The following is an 18,809-nucleotide window of genomic DNA, read 5'->3' on the forward strand; positions in this document are numbered from 1 at the left end:
AGCAATTTCATTTCCCAAGCAGTTACAGGAAACTAACAATTCAATTTATTCTTTGTGCAAAACTACTACCCTCGTTAGGTTTACTTGAGTGTGTGAATGGGGGCAGCACAGCAGTTGTTGACTCCTTTTCTTGCTCCAAAGCAGCTTCCCCATTTCGCTTCTAACCTGGGCTTTTAGAATGAATATCAAGATGGATGGGAATTTGTTTAAACAGCAGTAATTGAGAGTCAGGGGTATACCAGTTTAATTTATTATTATTATTATTATTATTATTATTATTATTATTATTATTATTATTATTATTATTATTATTATAGAAAATAGGTGTTCAACTTTTTTTGTTAAAAAAGAGGTCCTTCCACCTCCCCTTGCTCCACTCATACATATTCATAAGATTTGAATATTCAGGCTTCTTTTTTTCTGCATAGCCTTGGCAATGACTGCTTTTCTCAGTTGGTAGTTCTGGCATTGCAAAACAGAAACAGAAAGAAAAACTGTCTTCCTCCTGAGACAAACCAGCCCCAGAGCTGTTCCAGCAGTCACAGATCACAGAGGCAGAAATGTCACGTCATCATGCTATCCATCAGCAGAGAAGGAAGAGCCCTTTCCTTCATTCTGAGTAGGCTTCCAACTGGTATCATGTAGCCAGTTTCAATGCGCAAAACCCAGATCAGTGCAAGAACTCTTTCACTGTACATGAGGAAACTCCATCATGCAGAGAAAGAGCTGAAATGGATTTAGAAGCAGGTGAAGTTTTTCCCAAAGTGCTTTGTCTTCATTTTAGTTAAAGCCTAACGGTTTTGACCGATATATCGTGTTTGGTGTGTGAATGCCTTCTTACACTTTTATAATTATGTCTATGTAGGCTGAACATCATGACCTGAAAATATATACATTGTTGGCTTGCAAATTCCATTCTTCCTCACTACAGAAGCTGATGGGAGTTTGAATTTAAAGATATGGGGGAGGGGGGACATACAGATTGCCCCTCCTCACTTTGCAATACTGAGTTTTGTGTGTACATATGCACACATTTTCACACATTCTTTCATCTTCACTCTCCCCGCCCTTCCCAATTCCCATTATCTCTAACCCATATACTTCAGGAAGTTTAATTTGTTCTTGGTAGTAATCACCATTAAATAGAAATTGTTGTCTTCTGTGTAAACACATCATTAGCGAAACTGGTTTCTGCAGTGTCCAGATCTCATTTTTATTAAAATGAAACACTTTTTAGACTCCACACTGTGTCCAAGAATGAATGGTATAATTTTAACCCATTGGGCTGGCCACAGATAATTGGACTGCCATTGGATTGGTCGATTAGAGAAATAACCCTCTCTCTCCCATCTCATGTGCTACAATTTGCATTTTCCCTTACTTCTCTGGATCTCAGTCATGGTTTCCTACACAGGCAGTTGTAACGAGCATTATAAATCCCTAATGAATACATTTTCACATTCATTTTATTGGCTTGTTTTTATTGCCAAAGACTGAAAAAAACAGGTCCAGTTAAAACAGTGTGGGTGATATGATCGTACAGTTTTGTCTGGTGAAAGGCAATGCAGTTTCTGCTTTTCTTTCACTTTTCATAATGATGAACTCTATTTGGAAACAAAAACACTTGGTTTATGCAACAAACACAGGCCTTAGTTCCGCTCAGTACAAGGCGACTCTTTGATTTAACAGATTCAGAGAGAATACAGGACTTACTCCTTGTATTATAGTTGATCATAAAATAATAATGCTTAAAATCAGCATCATTTCCTGGCAACAGCGTTTTTGAGGTAATGTTCATCAGGAATGATTTGGGAGGCAATTCAGTTCTGAAGTTGGCATTTCATGAGACAAACAATGGAATGGAGATCTCTTCTGAAGTAGACAGTGGTGATTCTAATCAGGCACTTTTCCTTGGAGGTTTTTGTATTGTTTTGTTTTTCTGAAGCATCTTCTGTTTTTTTAACCAAAAAGTTCATCTTATCTTTTTAGGGGATAGGTGCTCCTACGTTATTCTATTTTGTCACAACAGCAAATTGGGTCTTTAGAAATTCACTCAAGTCCATTTGTTGTGGATGATCGTTCAGATATTCTCACAGTTTTGTATGTGTTTCTGTACTCAGTTTATTTTGCCACCTGTAAGATACAGTTTTTGTACTCAGCTGCTCTTAACGCACTTGCTTTTTGCTATCCAACTTTCCAGACATATGCTGTTTTATATGGAACTTTCAAAAATAAATGTTGTTTTTCATACATTTCTGCAATAAAGAATGCCGCGTGCTGAAGGAAACCATTTGCTCCTGCTGTCTGTGCTATGGCAGAGTCCACTTACATGAACCAAAACGCCTTCAGTTAATAATTTTTTATATCCTTATTTAAAATCTGGGTAGAATTCACAGCCATGAGCTATAACAATGATCACTACCTCTAAAGAAAATGAGACAGATTTCTGTTAGCCATTATTAGCAACAAAGGGGCTATGAAACCCCCATTTCACAGCCACAGGATGTCCGTTGTGTAGGTAAGTGAGGAGCATCATGTACCTGAGATTGTTGGTAGTGACCAAGCGGAACCTAATCTCTTGCTGGGGAGATCCTTGGATCTGTATCCTCAGGACGTGGAAAGTTCCACTTCTAATTCAGCAAAGGAAGCTAGACTCCTGTCTAACATGAGGGGGCACTCTTCATTCCTGTTTATATACTTAAGACTGTTCATGAGAAGGCCTTGCCAAGTAGGATTTTGCAAGGACCTGTTAATGACATGCAATAGAAGCTTGGGTGGGGCTCTGAGGGCTCCAGCTTGGAAGCCTTCAATTCTGGGCTTCTAACAGTTGGAAGAGTTGCTTGTTTTCTTTTAACTTGGTGCCTGCTATTCTCTTGGAGCCATTGTACTTTCCCTCTATTTTGGCTGGATCTTTATTCTAAGCAGGAAGTGAGAGTGATTGCTTTTTAAGATCCTTCTAAGCTTCTCAGAACCTGGTTGGCCAGTGGGCGAAACGTATTTATTTGTTTGTTAGCTCTGAATCCTGTCTTCCCCCTAGGACCTCAGGCAGTGTGCATAACATTCCCTCCTCCAATTTCCTATCCCTGTAACAACAACTCTGGGAGGTAGGCTGGACTGAGAAAGAGGCTGATCCAACAAGACAGTCCTTATCATCACTGTAGCCCAGAAACAGCACATCTGCTGTAGACAATTAGTCCCTTCACAGAGCAACACAGATTGGATGTGCCCAAATTCCACCCTAATTGTCCCTCAAGCTGCAGAAGTTCCCTCCAAACCTGGAATATACTCAGCCTGCTTTTGTTTCCCAGTTGTATAATATTCAGGGCAAAATGCAGACTAAATGAATTTGTGTTTATAAGTTCTTCATGGATGATAGAAGTATGGACTCCCAGAGATTCAGAACAAAAAAAATGTAAAGCAGGAAATATGAGTTGGTAGCTGATCTAATCTGCTGCTTCTATTTAGGATCAGGAACTCTTGTGTTTATTCCCAAGTTTTCCTAGGGTTTGATGTCTGGTGCTAGAAACTGTTGTTGTTGATATAGGGTCTGCCTGGCAGATTTATGAGCCTTTTCCCTAGCCCTGTACCTTAAAACCAGAAGTGTGGGAAAGGCAAGAGAAGATCACTGTAAAGAACTGCATTCCCCACCACTGCAGTAGTGGGAACTGAGTCATGCAAATGGCAAAATCATAGTCAGTAACTACGATGTGGATCCCATTCCCTGCTCTAGATTATTATGGTGGTGGTGCTGACATATCCACGTACTGCACCTTCTTGCTGCAAAATTGGGAAGAGTCATTATGAAGCCCAATCTATTTGTGGGAACCTCAGCATCCAAATAAACTGGGGCTATTTTGCAACACAGTCAAAGCATGATGAACCTTGAATATCCTCTTCAGGGCAAGCTCCATGCAGGTGTTGCTAATTTAACTGATTTATTTACAAGACTATCGACAGTTGGTTCCTTGGCAGGATTCCTTAAACAGCTCTGTGCCAGGTTTATTTCATTTTTTTCCCCCTCCTAAAAGATGAGGGACGGGTGAGTCAGGAACACCAGGCTATTCTTCAGCAACACTCTGCATAGGTAATCCACGAAGCCCCAATGCAAGACAGGAATGCTTTTTTGGGGAGATTTGTAAGAGAAGCTTTGTGTTGATGAAACGCACAAGCGAAAGTGCTGCTCCTAAATGCCCATCTGTGAAAAACTGAGCCAGCAAAAACTTGCTCTTTGCCTTGACCCATTTTATTCAGGGGAAAGGGGAGTAAATAAGAGTTGTGATAGAAGAATCAACGATCCAGTTAGCAAAACTGGAAAGTTTTATATATAGGAATAAATAAAGAGGCCAGAAAACAAAAGCAAGAAAGCAAAGGGCATTCTGGACCCCCTGCAGTTGCTGACTGATGATCACAGATACAGGGACTGTGTACACACACACAGACACATCACCTATCTCCTTGCATTTACTTTATGTATGTAAAATTCCAGGGTGGATTAGCTTGATCACAACCCTGCTGCTTAGCTATTTATACCCAAAGCCTCTTTGGCCAGGGATGTGTAAGAACACTTGGGGAGGGCAAAGGATTATGGGATGACAGCAAACGGCTAAGTGCAGAACATGTTAATCATTTTCCTCCTTCCCTAAATGACTTCACAATGTCCAAGGTGGAACAATTTTCTACTTCGATAGGATTTTTATAGGTGGTCTTTCTGAAATCGGAATCATTAAATTTAATCAAGGTCTGCCTGAAATAAAACAGAGAGGCTGTTCTCTCCCCTGCTATCATCGCTGCTTCCTACCACCACCACTAGCTACCGCCTCAAGAGCATTAGCCGGTGCATTAGTTGAGGTGATAGTTTGCAGAAAGGGGTTCCTATTTAGGGCTGGGGCCTTGGATGCCAAATGTCTTTGCTTTTCTGATTTACTAGTTTGCACATGCTGAAAAGAGATGTACTGCCTAGGAACTCAGCTGTTGTGCATTACCGTGCATGTGTCTGTGTCTGCATGCAACAGATCGTCTTTTGGGTTCAGAGCTGGATCCTACCTATCAAGGCCACCTATAATAAATGGATCAACTTAGAGCCAATCTTCACACCTGCCCAGTTCAAGACCACCTTTCAGACAGCTACCCCTCTGTTTGCTAAGGTCTCAAACGCAGGATCGATGCGCGGCCTTGTGCATCTTGTTTTGCACTGTGACAACAGCGCCAGCCCTAAACAAATATTAATTCATCTCAATCAAAGGCAGGCTGTCTTTCGCTGGCAGCACAGGCTCAGTTGTTTGTGGCAGGAGGGATTTCTCCCTTACAAACGGGCTGAAGCTTACCCAGCAACAGCTGCAGTCCAGCTGCTGGCAGCCTTGCTGCGCCAAGTGCTAAACCTCTCAAGGGTCAGAACTGTGGTATGTCGGTCTCCATAGCAACCAGCCAATGGGCTACTTTTGCAGAACAATTTCTCTCCTCAGGCTGAGTTGGAGAGTTAGCTCAGCCGATGGGTATGCGCCTCCCAGAGCACTGGGTTAGCAAGGTCTAGGGGGGTGTATATTTTGAATTTCTTCTTAACTCTTAAGATACAGGGGGGGAGGGGAGCTGTCCATGTCGCACTGAGTTGCCACCCTAGAGGGAGAGATTTTGGTGGGATGAAAAGATGGGGATTTAGGATTAGGGAGGGGGAGGGAAGAATCACAGCATTAAAAATGAAATTGGCAGCCATGCACAAGTCACTTAATTGTGCTCAGCCCTGCATCTTCATATTGATTAAACAAAATATACATATATCCATATAATTCCCACAAATTTCAAGAAGATAACTTCTCAGCCGTTTAGGGGGTTCCCAGTTTTCACTCAAGCAACCCAAGCCCAGAAGCCATATGTCACTTCCATAAGCTTAGGAAGGTGGCCAGTGGCTGGCAGTGAGATGTTCAGCCTTTGCTGGACTAGAAACCAGGATTCTGTGAGTTCTAGTCCCGCCTTAGGCATGAAAGCTGGCTGGGTGACCTTGGGCCAGTCACTTTCCCTCAGCCCAGCTCAGTGCAATGTAGACTAGCCTCCTCGTCCACCCCAGGTAACATGACTTGCCACGGCTAAATAGTCTACACATCTGGCTGCTGGACCTCACAAGGATTTCCCAGCAAGAAAAAAAAAAGCAGCATAAAGACCAAACTGCTATGCCATACAATAATAAAAAAAACACCTTGGTTCTGTTAGTTGGGAATTGTTGTCCCTATTTACCTAGAGGGTGCAAGTTTAGGTAAGGCAGCTAAATGGTATAGGATATAGGAGTAGGGAAGCCCTTCTCAGCCTTGAAGCTCACTCAGTCACCTTGGCCTGGGCTGGTCACCTTAAGCATCCTCTTTGAATTGTTGCAATAATGGAATGAGGTGAAGGAACATATTGGGATTTTTAAAAAAGCAGACCATCCCAAACTTTCCTACTGTTGTTCACCACCAAGAAACATATAGAAGCTTGTTTTGAACTGGGATCTGCATGTATGGAGCTGAGTTAAGCTAGTTCCTTTGCAGTGAATAATCTATATTTACTGACTGTTGTCATTCCATGCAGACCTATCTCTTCCAGTCCAGACTATACATCATGCTTAGTTAGGAAGTGCTGTGGATTAATATATACTAATTCCCGCAAAATATCTTGAGCAGCTAGATATCTTAGACTGGACAGTCTTGTGTTCTAAAGGTTATTAAACTCAGTTCTCTATTTCAGGGAGAGGCTCCAGGTAGCCCATGGGCTGTATGTGACTCTTTGTAGCATCTTGTCCAGTTTACCACACCAGCTGCTCTTCTCTCATTGACCAATGCACTCCAGCTACCTCTGGGAGCATTGTCATGCTGAGGAATGGGACATTCTTACTTGGAATTGTGGGAGTTGAAGTCATATGCATCTTGAGAACATTAAATTAAGGAAAGTTGTTTTAAAAAGCCATTACAAGGCCCAGAAGCAAATGCAGTGATTTACTGTAAAACCCTCATGGAAAACTCACGCGAGAGTTATTGCCCAACCAGAGCACTGTTCACTTGTACAGTAACAACAGTTTCACTGTAGCTGTTTGGCTGGCAGCTGCTTTCCCACCTTCAAAATTGCTGAGTGAGTGGCAAAGTAATAATGACCATTAAGACATTTCTTTATTCTGTGCTTGTTTTGGAGACATAAATAGCTGCATCCTATTTTTGAATTTCAGAATTTGTATATTAGAGCATTCATGGGAGTCTCAGTAGATTTAATTGAAACTTCATCTTCTGTGGATATGCCAAAGCATGTCTATTTATCTTAGACTGCATAATGTTGGTCAAGAGATACCCAGTGGTATGATTGAGTTATTGCAATGTTTGTACCAGTTTGTTGGAGTGGAAATGATTATTTTACCTATATTGTCTCTTTTCCTCTCTCTCTCTCATGCATTAAGACAGTATTTCTTGACTTCTTACAATGCAGTTTCCCATGACATCTGAAAGAAACGGTAATCTGAGTGAACTTGCTGAAACCAGGGTTTGATATCTTGGTTTTCAGGGATTTTTCAACTCCAGTTCCCAGTTGGATGCCAGCTATCACTTAGGAAATCAAAGCTTATTGAAATAAGCTGTTGGGGAAAAGAAAAGAGAGCAAAAGAAGGCCAAGAGTTCTCTTTAAAAGTGCAAAAGGCTTATTGGTGGACTGCTCCCCCAGAAGGCTTTCATGGAAGGCAGATCTAGAAGGTAGAATCTTGTTTTAAGTATTCTTCTGGGTTGGGAAGTATTGTTTCAGTGGGTCAGAAGGTGGAGCACATTCATTGCTTCTGTGAAAACCAGGAGCGTCCAAAGTGCAGCTATCCTGAATTGGTTCAAAGGAAGGATTCGATTTGTGCAATACATTATTTTGAGGAAGCAAGATGGCTCACTGCCTGCAACTGCAATCAAGGCCCCCCTCCTTTCCTTTGCTCTGGTGCTTCTGCACATGCATAAACATTAGGCAGTAGACCGTCAAAGGCCCTTGAAGGGGCTGCTTTGATGCGACTTGGCCACGCCAAGCCTTTGATACGTTTCGGCCCCTTTGAGGCTTTGCAGAATAGACAAGAAGGGGCCATGGCAGAGCAAGCCTGCAATTGAAACAGCATGCTGCTCCAAGGCTTTGCACAACCCTCATGAAAAATCTCCAGTACCGGGAGGACACATGGACTTTTTCAAAGGTGCCCAGAGCTCTTCCTTAGGCAAACTGGGAAGGAAAGGGAGACAAAGAGCTCCCTGGGGTAATTTATTTGCATGATCCTACAGCATTCTTTGAAGATTAGAGCTGGTGGGAAACCTGAAGTACATCTGATCCAACCCTCTTCCTTGAACTAGAAAACATTTTAGAACTTTTCCAGTACGTCATGCAGGTAGTTTATGCTAATGAAAGCTGCATTGTAGATCATGGATCTATGTACCTCAGCATTTCTTAATTAATCAGGCTGATAACAGCTCTCTAAGATTTTAAGCAGATATATTTCCCAGATATATACCATGCTGTGACTGGAGCCATCCAGCCTCAAACCCTTCTGTGAGCAAAACATTTGTCCTACCATGAAGTGGTAATCATTGGCCACTAACTTTTGCACTTGAATTCCTTCCGAGTTCTTTATCTAAACTGTGTATTTTTTAACAAGTCAGCACAACACATGGTGTGGGTAAATGGCTCCTTCAATCTGTTTCAAACAAACTCAGGTTGTTATTAAATTGTGTCTCAGCCCAATAAAATGCTGCCTATTTATGATTAGGATATATTAAACCTCTGCAGAAATATTAATATTTTAAATACTAGATTACAAATTTAGTTGCAATAACCAAAGAGTTATAGATCACACAAAATCAGTTAGAGGTCTTTATCTAAATGCTGCATTTTTTAATGTATCAGCGCAACGTAAGGAGTGGGGAAACAGCTCCTTAAGACCTTAAAGATCAGATTTCAAATTCAATGGCACTCCTAGGAAGTATGTCTTACTTAACTAAATGATTTCACAGAGGGTGATGAGTTTCTTGAGTGGAAGGAATATTATGTTCTTGTGCTGTTGGTTGTCTTTAAGATAATAACCCTGGGATGAGGGTACAGCCTGCCTCAACAGGTGACAACACTTGGTTGACCTTGTTTGTGCTGGAGACTAAGTAGGATGAGGCTGTTTTCTTGCAGCCCCCTCTCCAACCCAGCTTCCTTTCACACCCTCTGCTGAGAATAGAACTACAAATATGTGGTGGAAGCTCAGCAGCAACTCTAGAGGAGGTATTGAGGTTGAACATGGCACCTTCGACAGTGCAAAGCTCTACCATGAAGCAGCAATTGATCTGCTGTGCTCAGTATGTTTTTTTGAAGTTGCCCTGCCTTATGTTCTGTTGATGTGTGCCTTTTTAAAAAAGCTTTATTTCCTCAGTTAGGTAAAACTGAAAAAAAGGAGGAAAAAAAAAGTATATGTGAGGACTTCTCATATAAATATACAGTATATGTAAAGGTGTACACCAGTTTCAGTAAAGGATGACCATATTTCATTATAATCATATATACAAAATCTACGTCTATAATCAACTCATTCATAAGGTGCAAGTAACATTAGGTTTTCAATTTTCTGAGTAACCGGCATGCTAATTAGTTATTGTAAAATACTGACTCTATACCAAAAGGTAGAACTAACAACATGATAGGAACATAGCTTATCCAGAATGGGTGCTGGAACACCTTATAAGTGGTCTTGGGGCCCAGTAATTATAGATGATCCTACTTTAGGGAAAAGGCCAAGGGCTTACATGAACCCTAAGTAGGCAATTGATTGTGTAGCAAGCATCATGACTGGATTCCATACTGTGATCTCCATGTAATCTGTTTGCACAAGGACCTATGCATGATCAATACCTTCCAAGACAATGGATTCTGCAGTGAGTTTATGCAAATAGAGCAAGGGCAAGACCAGTAGTACAATCCTGATGTATTCACACTGATATATTCAGAGGTCATATGTTTGTCTCAAAAAGAACCATTTGGTCCTATTACATTCCTAAGGCTGTAGAAGAAAATGTTATGGAAAAATGCTGAAGCATATAATATAAACAATTCCTGTGCCTGTGGGGCAAGTGTGTGCTTACTCTTGTGCTTTTTCAAGCCCATGTTGTTCAGATTCTTCAGGCATTCATCTAGGTTGCATCATTTCTGCAGAATAATTGCAAAGTGTCCACTAGCTACAGTGAGTCATCTTTTCTCTTCGTGATGAAAATGATATCCAAATTATGTTGATTACATGCCGCTAAAGTATGCAAATGAGCCACATTTCCTACTGCTCATGATGTAGTTTCTGATGAGTCTCTCAGGGCTCTAACAAGTTCCTTACTTCTGCCTAGAGGGGGGAAAAACAATTAGTTTTTAAAAATAAATAAATAAATTGGCAACAAGGCTGTCATGGAGATAGGTTTTCAATCTTTTCGAACTATCAGGTGGGAGGGGTATCTAAAACCCCTGCTGTCCAAGGACAAACCTCTGAGTGAAGACCATTGGAAAGTGTTTGGTGAACCAAGTCCAGTGATATGACATGCTGCTGGATGCCCCAAGTATTGAAAAGGGAATATTTCAGAGAGGCTGTGTGGGTAGGAATAGTATCATATTGAGTCATATTGATGATCTTGCATACAAGAAGGTAGGATCTTGGTTGGATGAAGCTCCTATTGTGGTACCAAAATATTCCAATTGCAATCAGACACCATGCCAAAAAGTTAATGTGAAGCCAAAAAAAAGTTATGCGCATCTGGATGGTTATTGCCACTTTGCCTTGTAAGAGCATCAAAATATTAATTGTTTCTTCAAGTAAATAACTATTTGTAGTAGAGAAAGTCCTCATACATATCAGGGCTACAACACATCCTGTACATGATGGCTTTAATCACAGAAATAGAGTAGTAGTTTTTCCAGCTGCACAGTATGAAGACAAATGTTACTTTTTGGTGAGTCAGATTTTTCCCACTTCTAGGTTTTGAGTGGTGGTGGCAGTAAGCTGATGCTTGGCTTCCTCCTGTGGCTCAAGACAACACTTTGTAAGCATTTAGACACAACCTGCTCAGTTGGTGTGGCTGTGATGTGGTTTGTCTTGATCTGTTTAGAAGCCATTGAGGTATGATGACTTTTCCCAGCTGCTCACCCAGGTTCCTTACAATAACAGGACAAGGAGGATTTGAGTCACTGTAGCTTGAATTTGAATAATACTAGACAACCCTGTGAACTGTTGGGTCATCCTTTGAGAGAAAGGTGGTGCAGTCTGATGTGACCAGAATAAACATTAAATTTTACGCTGACCATATCCTTTTTTACCCCAATGCTTGACAGTCCCATGGTCATCTAAGAATATATATCATAAATAGAACAATAATTGTAGTGGCAAACAAACTTCAATATTTCAATATTTACTTACCTAGTCCCAGCTCCTGCCAACCTAGCAGTTTGAAAACATGCAAATGTGAGTAGATTAATAGGTACCACTTCGGCGGGCAGGTAACGGCGTTCCGTGTAGTCATACCGGCCACATGACCACGGAAGTGTCTACGGACAAACGCCGGCTCTTCGGCTTTGAAACGGAGATGAGCACCGCCCCCTAGAGTCGGACACGACTGGACTTAATGTCAAACAGATAAACAGAATGACCACGGGCAGGCAAAAAAGCAGTGGGAACAGGAGCGACTTCCAACTTCCTGCTGGCTTTCCCACTGACTTTGCTTTAGGGTAGCTGGCAGGGAGCATTGAAAATCACAATCACGTGACCACAGAGATGCTGCGACGGGCACAACTTTGCGAATAAAACTGGTCTGAACATCATGGAAATTTCAATTCCACAGGAGTAATGGGTCCTGGATTTTTTATACATTCTTTAAATTAGCAGATCTTAGATACCTTGATTCAAAAACTGTTGCAGTATAATGCACCATTTGGGCGAACTTGAGGGTTCCGACAGACAAGAAGACAAACACAATGAGAGCTTGAGTAGTATATAGGTTCTTCCATTTTGAAGAAGCTTCTTTTGTAAGTCAGGCATTCCACCATCCCATCTCAATAACTTAAGTGATGCTGTTGACTTAATCATCACTGCGTGTTTAGGTCCAGCTTCTTTCTTCTTCCCAGGGGGGCCAAAGAAAGAAAGAAAAAAGTATACATAATGTTTCATTTGTTTATTATAAGCTTTCTGCTTGAACAAGACCATATTACGTAGCCACCTTAGTGCTGCATTATTTTTTTTAAAAAGGGCTCAGAATTGCATGGACTGGGGATGCATTTTGCCAGGTGTAAAATCCTGATTTCCCCAGATATTCAGCCAAGAAGAGGCATCCTGGCAAGGTAGGTTATTATCCTAAAAGATCCTTTATTTTCAGTTTCTGGTTCTTATACGATGTGCCAAAATATTATATTAGAGCTGAAGAGGTGGAATGAGAAGAAAGATACAGGATCTTTCCTATTCTGTGTTCTAAAGCAGCATGGGCTGGTGGCTGAATCTTTCTTCAGTACTGCTGATGAGTAAGGATCCTCCATCACTCTATAGAAGTGTTTCTCAACCTTTGCCCTTTTAAGATATGTGGACTTCCCCATGGCTGGCTGAGGAATTTTGGGAGTTGAAGTCCACACTTCTTAAAATAGCTAAGGTTGAGAAAAATGCTCTAGCTCAGAACATGCAAGATGGGTCACACAACACACAAATCTCTCCTCCAACCTCTTGCTGCTATCTCACGGCCTAAAAGTAACTGCTTCACATTGCCTAGAGGTAGAGCCAGCCCTGCTCTTGTCTGTTTCTTAAACATTCATAGAGATAAGCATTTGAACTTGATGGATCTGTGATGATCCACAGCAGTGTTTGGCTTTAGCGTGTGGGTGATTGCACAAGCCTGGGGTGCTTTTCCCTATCACCACCAGTATCCCCTAACAAATACCTTCTGATGATTGCTCAGGAAGGTATTTGCTTCCTGATTGCTACTTTTTTGCCTCCAGTGTTTCCCAACTTCTGACTCAACTTTTGGATGGAAGTTTATTTTGTATGAAATGCTTTAATGCCAATCACAGCTGGAAGGATGGAGATAAAACAGAAAATGGGGCCAAAGGAACAAGGATAGAACAGGGGGACAAGAACAGGTGAAAGTCAAAGAGCTTCCAAAGAGGAAAGTGCCGGTGTAATTCGGACAGCAAAAGGGAGGGGAAAAAAAATCAAAAGAGTCAAAACGATGGCTGAAGTAACAGGAATATTTTGGCAGAGAGATTGAGCTTGAGCAGAAAATTCTGCAAAATATTGGTAACATCTGGGACTTTGGGGGCCTCCCCTAGTCTATTTCTATTTTGATTCTCTATTAATCTCTGTAAAGCATGAACATGAGCAAATGGGTACCAATGCAAAAGAACATTGCTCCTACTTAGAAAAAAAATGCTTCCAAGCATAAATATAGAACTGATAGAAGAGAAACATCAAATTTCTGGAGGACTAGAAGTACTGAAATCTGTTTCTAATTCCCTAATTTCTTCCCTATTAAAGAATCCTACCTTATTTTCAGGATGCTTAAGAAGTTATTTTGGATTTCTGTTGGATATGTTTCTGAGCTTATTTTCTTCCTGGAATGATGGAGAGGACTGTTACTGTTATTGTTATTCAATCTTCTCAAGTCCTTGTAGGCGCCTGCACTTCCCCTTCCAGAAAAACTCCATGGGTTTCCCCTTAGGGTTTCACTGAAACCTAGGAAGCCAGAATGGCTGCAAATTGAAAGTGAATGAGAACAGTTAAAACAACAGTTTTTCAACACAGCAGTAGAAACTGGAGAACTATTTTGGATGGCCTTTGGATGTTATAGTTAGTACGTTATACCGGAAAACTCTGTGTATTTATACATTCTCTGACGTTGTTCTCAGAGGTCTGCAATAGCTGAACCAGAAGTTATCAACTTACCATAGTAATTACTGCTTGAGGTTTTTTTTTAATGGGCTGTCTTATGCAAGAGGTCAGTTGTATAGGAATAATAATAGCCACTCTGTAAAACACAAAATACTGTACGTACTCATATGTGCATTTCGGTGGAGATCAATGCTTTCTGTGCTGGGCCATTGGTTTTCCATTCAAAATTTTTCTGAAAAACACCAGTATGAGGAGATTTAGTTATCACTGGCAAGTTGTCCATATTAAATGTGACATCAAATGCAGCAAAATTAGGTTTTTTTTCCTCTCATGCAGTATTTTTCTTCTAACTGAACTGAACAATGCTGTTGCCATAGAAACAGCCTTTCTGGAAAAGGTCACTTGCAAGAAACTGTGTTTTAGGTGCAACTCGAGATTATGGGGGATTAGCTTATATATATATATATATATATATATATATATATATATATATATATATATAATATTATTTTCTTTCTTTCTTTCTTTCTTTCTTTCTTTCTTTCTTTCTTTCTTTCTTTCTTTCTTTCAATATGAATAAATAATATCCAACTGAGCTGGAAGGTTCTTTCAGTAAATTAAAAACTCAATGATAAAAGCTTTATTTATGCAGTAGAGTAGTTATTCTCTGTGTGTGTGTGTGTTTGTGTGTTTAACCTGGTTTTAATTAAACTAAGTCAGGGCTGCAATTGTGGTGAGACAAGATAATTTCCATATTCCCAGTGCAATTTTTAAACTTTGGCTTTGTTATGAACCTCCTGATGGTCTTGAACCCTTACAAATGAGCTTGTACTGCCTTCTCCTTACCTTATGGGATATTGTAAGGAACCAGTCAGGGTGAATAATTGTGAAAGAAAAATTGGGGAAATGCAGTCAAGGGAGGTGAACTTAAAGATGAATTGCTCCATCAGAGATGCCATTTTGGCCAAGGCATTCACCACTGAAAACAATCAATGTTGTCAACATCTCCTGAATCTGTGGGCGTGAAGAAAATGTGCACAAATGGGTGTCTCAGCGACATGCAACCCTTTGCCTCAAAAGCCTTGGATGGAATTTTGAGAATTTCTCTAAAGGTGGCCTTCAGATTATAATAAAAATTATGGTTTGTTCCAGCTGCATCAGCTTGTTTCGGTATGGTTTCTGCACACCATTCAAAAGTCAATTGCAATTTTGTCCTGAAAAAGATTTCTGTGGTTCTAACAATTGGTATGAAAACAATGTTTGCAAACTGTTGAAAATGTTCAAAAGAATATCCATGGGCTAATACCATGGACTTTCCATACAAGTTGGATTCATGTAACCTCTTTTTTATAGATACTTTATTTATTTATTTATTTATCAAATGTATCAACTTTATATTATTGAAAGTTTTTCTCAGTGAATTCAAGTTTATTCAAATATTCATCTTGCATGTTTCCTTCCCCCATCACCATCACCAAGAGATACTTCTGGTTCTGGCCAAAGGCAAAGAAGAATTGCTAAACTTCCTCTAATCCATTAAAAAAAATCATTTACTTCATTTTGAGAAAAAGGAAAGTGTTCTCTACAGCAGTGGCTAGATTAAGGGCAGCAAAGTTGCATGACACACATCCTTCTATGTCCTCAGGAATCACCTTTACTCATCCTAATAATAGGACTAGTCCTTTCCAAGACTTTTCACTTGGATGTTTAACTTCCAAGCTTCAGAACTGTGTTACCTGTGGAGATAGATGGCAATGCTGTAGTCATGTTCAGTAATGAAGATTGATGGGGACTGCAGTTCAGCAACATTTGGAAGATCATGTGTTCCCATCTGTGCTTTAGTTCACTGTGTCTCAATCTTTTGCCACAAGTATATACCTATTTTTCTATTCTGTAGCTATATTTTTAATGCTTATATGGGTAAACCTTGAATTGCTACCTTTCAGGTCACTCCTTCCACTGATGAAGATTGATTTGAATTCTTATTCTGTCTCCAAACTATCTGCAGTCCATGCTGAAACTGTAAAGCCTTGAAGCTTGATGGACCATTCTCCACATTTTAATCTATGCCATTGGTGGACACAGTGAACAGAATCTGGACAGACCACAACTGAGGGACTGAGCTTACTACCTCTTGCCAATTGCAGAACAATCCATTAAAAAGTAATTTCTAGGTATGAATTTTCAATTGATTTTCTATCCAATAATTATTTCAGATCAATGTATTATATATTTAATCAATTACATTTATTTTGCCAATTACTGTCAGTTGTCTCTGAAGATGCTGTTTCTTGAAAAATCCATGGTAACTGCCCACTGAATATTTTATTAATTTTCTGTCTGATATAATTGTTGAAGAATTAATGGGAGAATAATAACAGTAATAGTGCACATGTAAAACCCTAAGAAAGAACAGGGAAAGACTCTAAGATTTTATATAGCCTCTGCCAGGCAAAGTACCTAATGTTAGGTTAAATAGGCATGGTTTGATCTTCATAAAGCAATCTGCTACAGGTAGTCCTTGTTTAGCAATCACAACTGGACCAGCAACTTGGTCATTAAGTAAAGTGGTCACTAAGCAAAACTTCATGATTTTACTATCATACTTCAGCTTTCCTTTGCTTTACAGACCTGTGAAGGTCATAAATGTGACTCATAAAGTTACTTTTTCATCACCGTTGTAAATGTGAATAGTCACTAAACAAGGCAGTTGCTAAACGAGGACTACCTGTACATCCTTTTAACCAACAGTGGGATCTTCTCCTTTGACTGCAGGCTAGATATGTTATTTTGACATTGTTGCTGCTAAAAAAAAACAAAAAACAACCATATTATTGTGAAAGAGTTAGTCAATTCACAAATTCTGGAGTGGTAATTGTGTTGTAATTATCTATCAGATTCGTTCTGTTGATTCAAAAAAGTGACACAAAATCTGGTTAGAAGGCATTGAAAGAGCTAAAACAAAAAGGTTTCTCTCTTGTTCATTGTTGAAAGGTTGTGACATGTCCCTGCTTGAAAGAATTACAAGGCCATCTGCTTTATACTCCTCTCCTTGGGACTGGTTCATGAAGGAAGGCTTAGCTGTAATATTCTTTGATATTTGTTGGTATGAGAATATGCCTACTGGGTAAGAAAACTAGGTTTTGCCTCTCATCCCTTGCAGCTTGACTTCATGGTGTGTATAATTTACTACTATTCTTTGCAGTACATTCTGTGATCTTGGCAGAGAAGTTCAGATGAACATTTTCACTCATATATCTGAACAGGCAAGAAGGAATAACTAGAGCTGTTTCTCCCATCAGTGGCTCCATGGTCAGCATTTGTAAGAAAGGAAGTTTGGGGTCTATAACGCCTTGACCCAATTGAGAATTCTGGCCTATCAACGTAACAATCATTCCTGATCAACCAGAATATCCCTAAGTATTACATATTATATGGATTTGAGCTTTCTTTTCACACCTCTCCCAAATTGGGGAGTGGATGAATGGCATGAAATGAATGCTATTGTTCATAGAATGAGTGCTTTGGAACTTCATCTTTTTGCTGTATCAAATCAGGCTGCAATATATACATTTGCGGGTTTCTGTGTGTGCACTGGATGTGTGTTTGTGTCTTTTCAAGCTCACCTGTTTACCTGTAGCTTTCATCATAGACAATGTTTGTGAAATCTACTGAATCTTTACCCTGCTTTATATATTGTCTTGTTAACTGAGCTAAAAACCATTTTAATCTCTGCAGTTAAGAATATTCTAATTAAGGATCTGGACTTATATAGAGAACATGGAACATTTTATATTTTGGGAATATCTGTTCAATTTTACACCGTTGCACTCAAATGAACCATTTGTGTGGGTGGGTGTTTAATTATTTTTAGACACAGAGCATGTGGACTCATGCATCCCTTTAAATACAGACATACAACAATACTATATATCAATATGGAGCATACAGGTCAAGATCTAATTCTTTTCAGTTTTACCAATACTTAATTGTAAGTTCCATCACATTTCTAGATCAACCAATTAAAAAAAAACCGGCAAGAAAATGTATTGTTTCCCTATACAAATTCCCCCATATATGTATTTTATACTCATTTTTCCTTAACATGCATGTTTCTGGACTGAGAATATCTTTGCAAAATATAAAGAAATGTGGAATTCAAAGCATACTTCAAGTATATGGAACAAACAAAATTCCCTGATGTTCTTCATTTCCACATATATTGGTAGCTTTAATTGCTATGAAGCTTTTAATTGGTTGTTATTAATGGAATGTTTCTAATCATTATTGTTAGACACCTAGAATATCTTTTGATAGAAAGGCAGCATATAGATCTTTATACGTAAGAAATTTAAAACATGCATTTTTCCAGCAAATATTTCCCATACATGGAACAAATGTAAGGCAAAACTAGCAGCAGCAGAATATTACTTTTAAGATATCAATGCCCTTCAAGTTGCTACCTCCCAGCAGGATATTTGATATATAAAAACCATGTTCTATGGTTATCTGGGAAAAAAATTGTGCTGCAAATCACAGACATACAAAAATACTCAAAGGAAAAACATAATTAGTAAAATGTTAATGTAAGGCCCATATGCTCTTGTCTACTTTCCTTAGCTCAAGGGCAGACAGATCTTTTTTTAAATGGTCTGGGAAATCATTTGGAGACTCTTCTGTACAATCACTTGCCTTTAAGCTAGGTTTAATTTTCCTAGCTGATTTTTTCTAACATTCACCTCCCCTCCCTCCATGCTGTTGAGAAAGAGCCCACTGCATCAAAGCCATCTGCCAGCTACTAAACAAAGTCCTGGTTTGCACTGCACAAGCATTTGATAAGCTACTATTGTAACAGTGGGAGAAAAAAATATCTGGGCTTAGCACCTGCATGTGATTGGCCCGTCCAATATCAAACAGGATTGGAAGATTGCTCAAAATACAATCTTGAATT

The 18,809-nt window shown here is 39.6% G+C and overlaps 1 protein-coding gene across 2 annotated transcripts in view; it reads left to right on the top strand.

Annotated features, from left to right (window-relative positions):
• Window positions 1-18,809, top strand: part of PKNOX2 (PBX/knotted 1 homeobox 2) — a 275,457-nt gene that overhangs the window by 104,856 nt on the left and 151,792 nt on the right. For both annotated transcript variants that reach the window (XM_063311480.1, XM_063311478.1), the window contains exon 4: window positions 15,805-16,032. The gene's annotated coding sequence lies outside the window, so the exon portion shown is untranslated. The remainder of the gene's footprint in view (window positions 1-15,804; window positions 16,033-18,809) is intronic.

The sequence above is a fragment of the Candoia aspera genome, chromosome 9 (assembly GCF_035149785.1).
Source record: "Candoia aspera isolate rCanAsp1 chromosome 9, rCanAsp1.hap2, whole genome shotgun sequence".
Lineage (NCBI taxonomy): Eukaryota > Metazoa > Chordata > Lepidosauria > Squamata > Boidae > Candoia > Candoia aspera.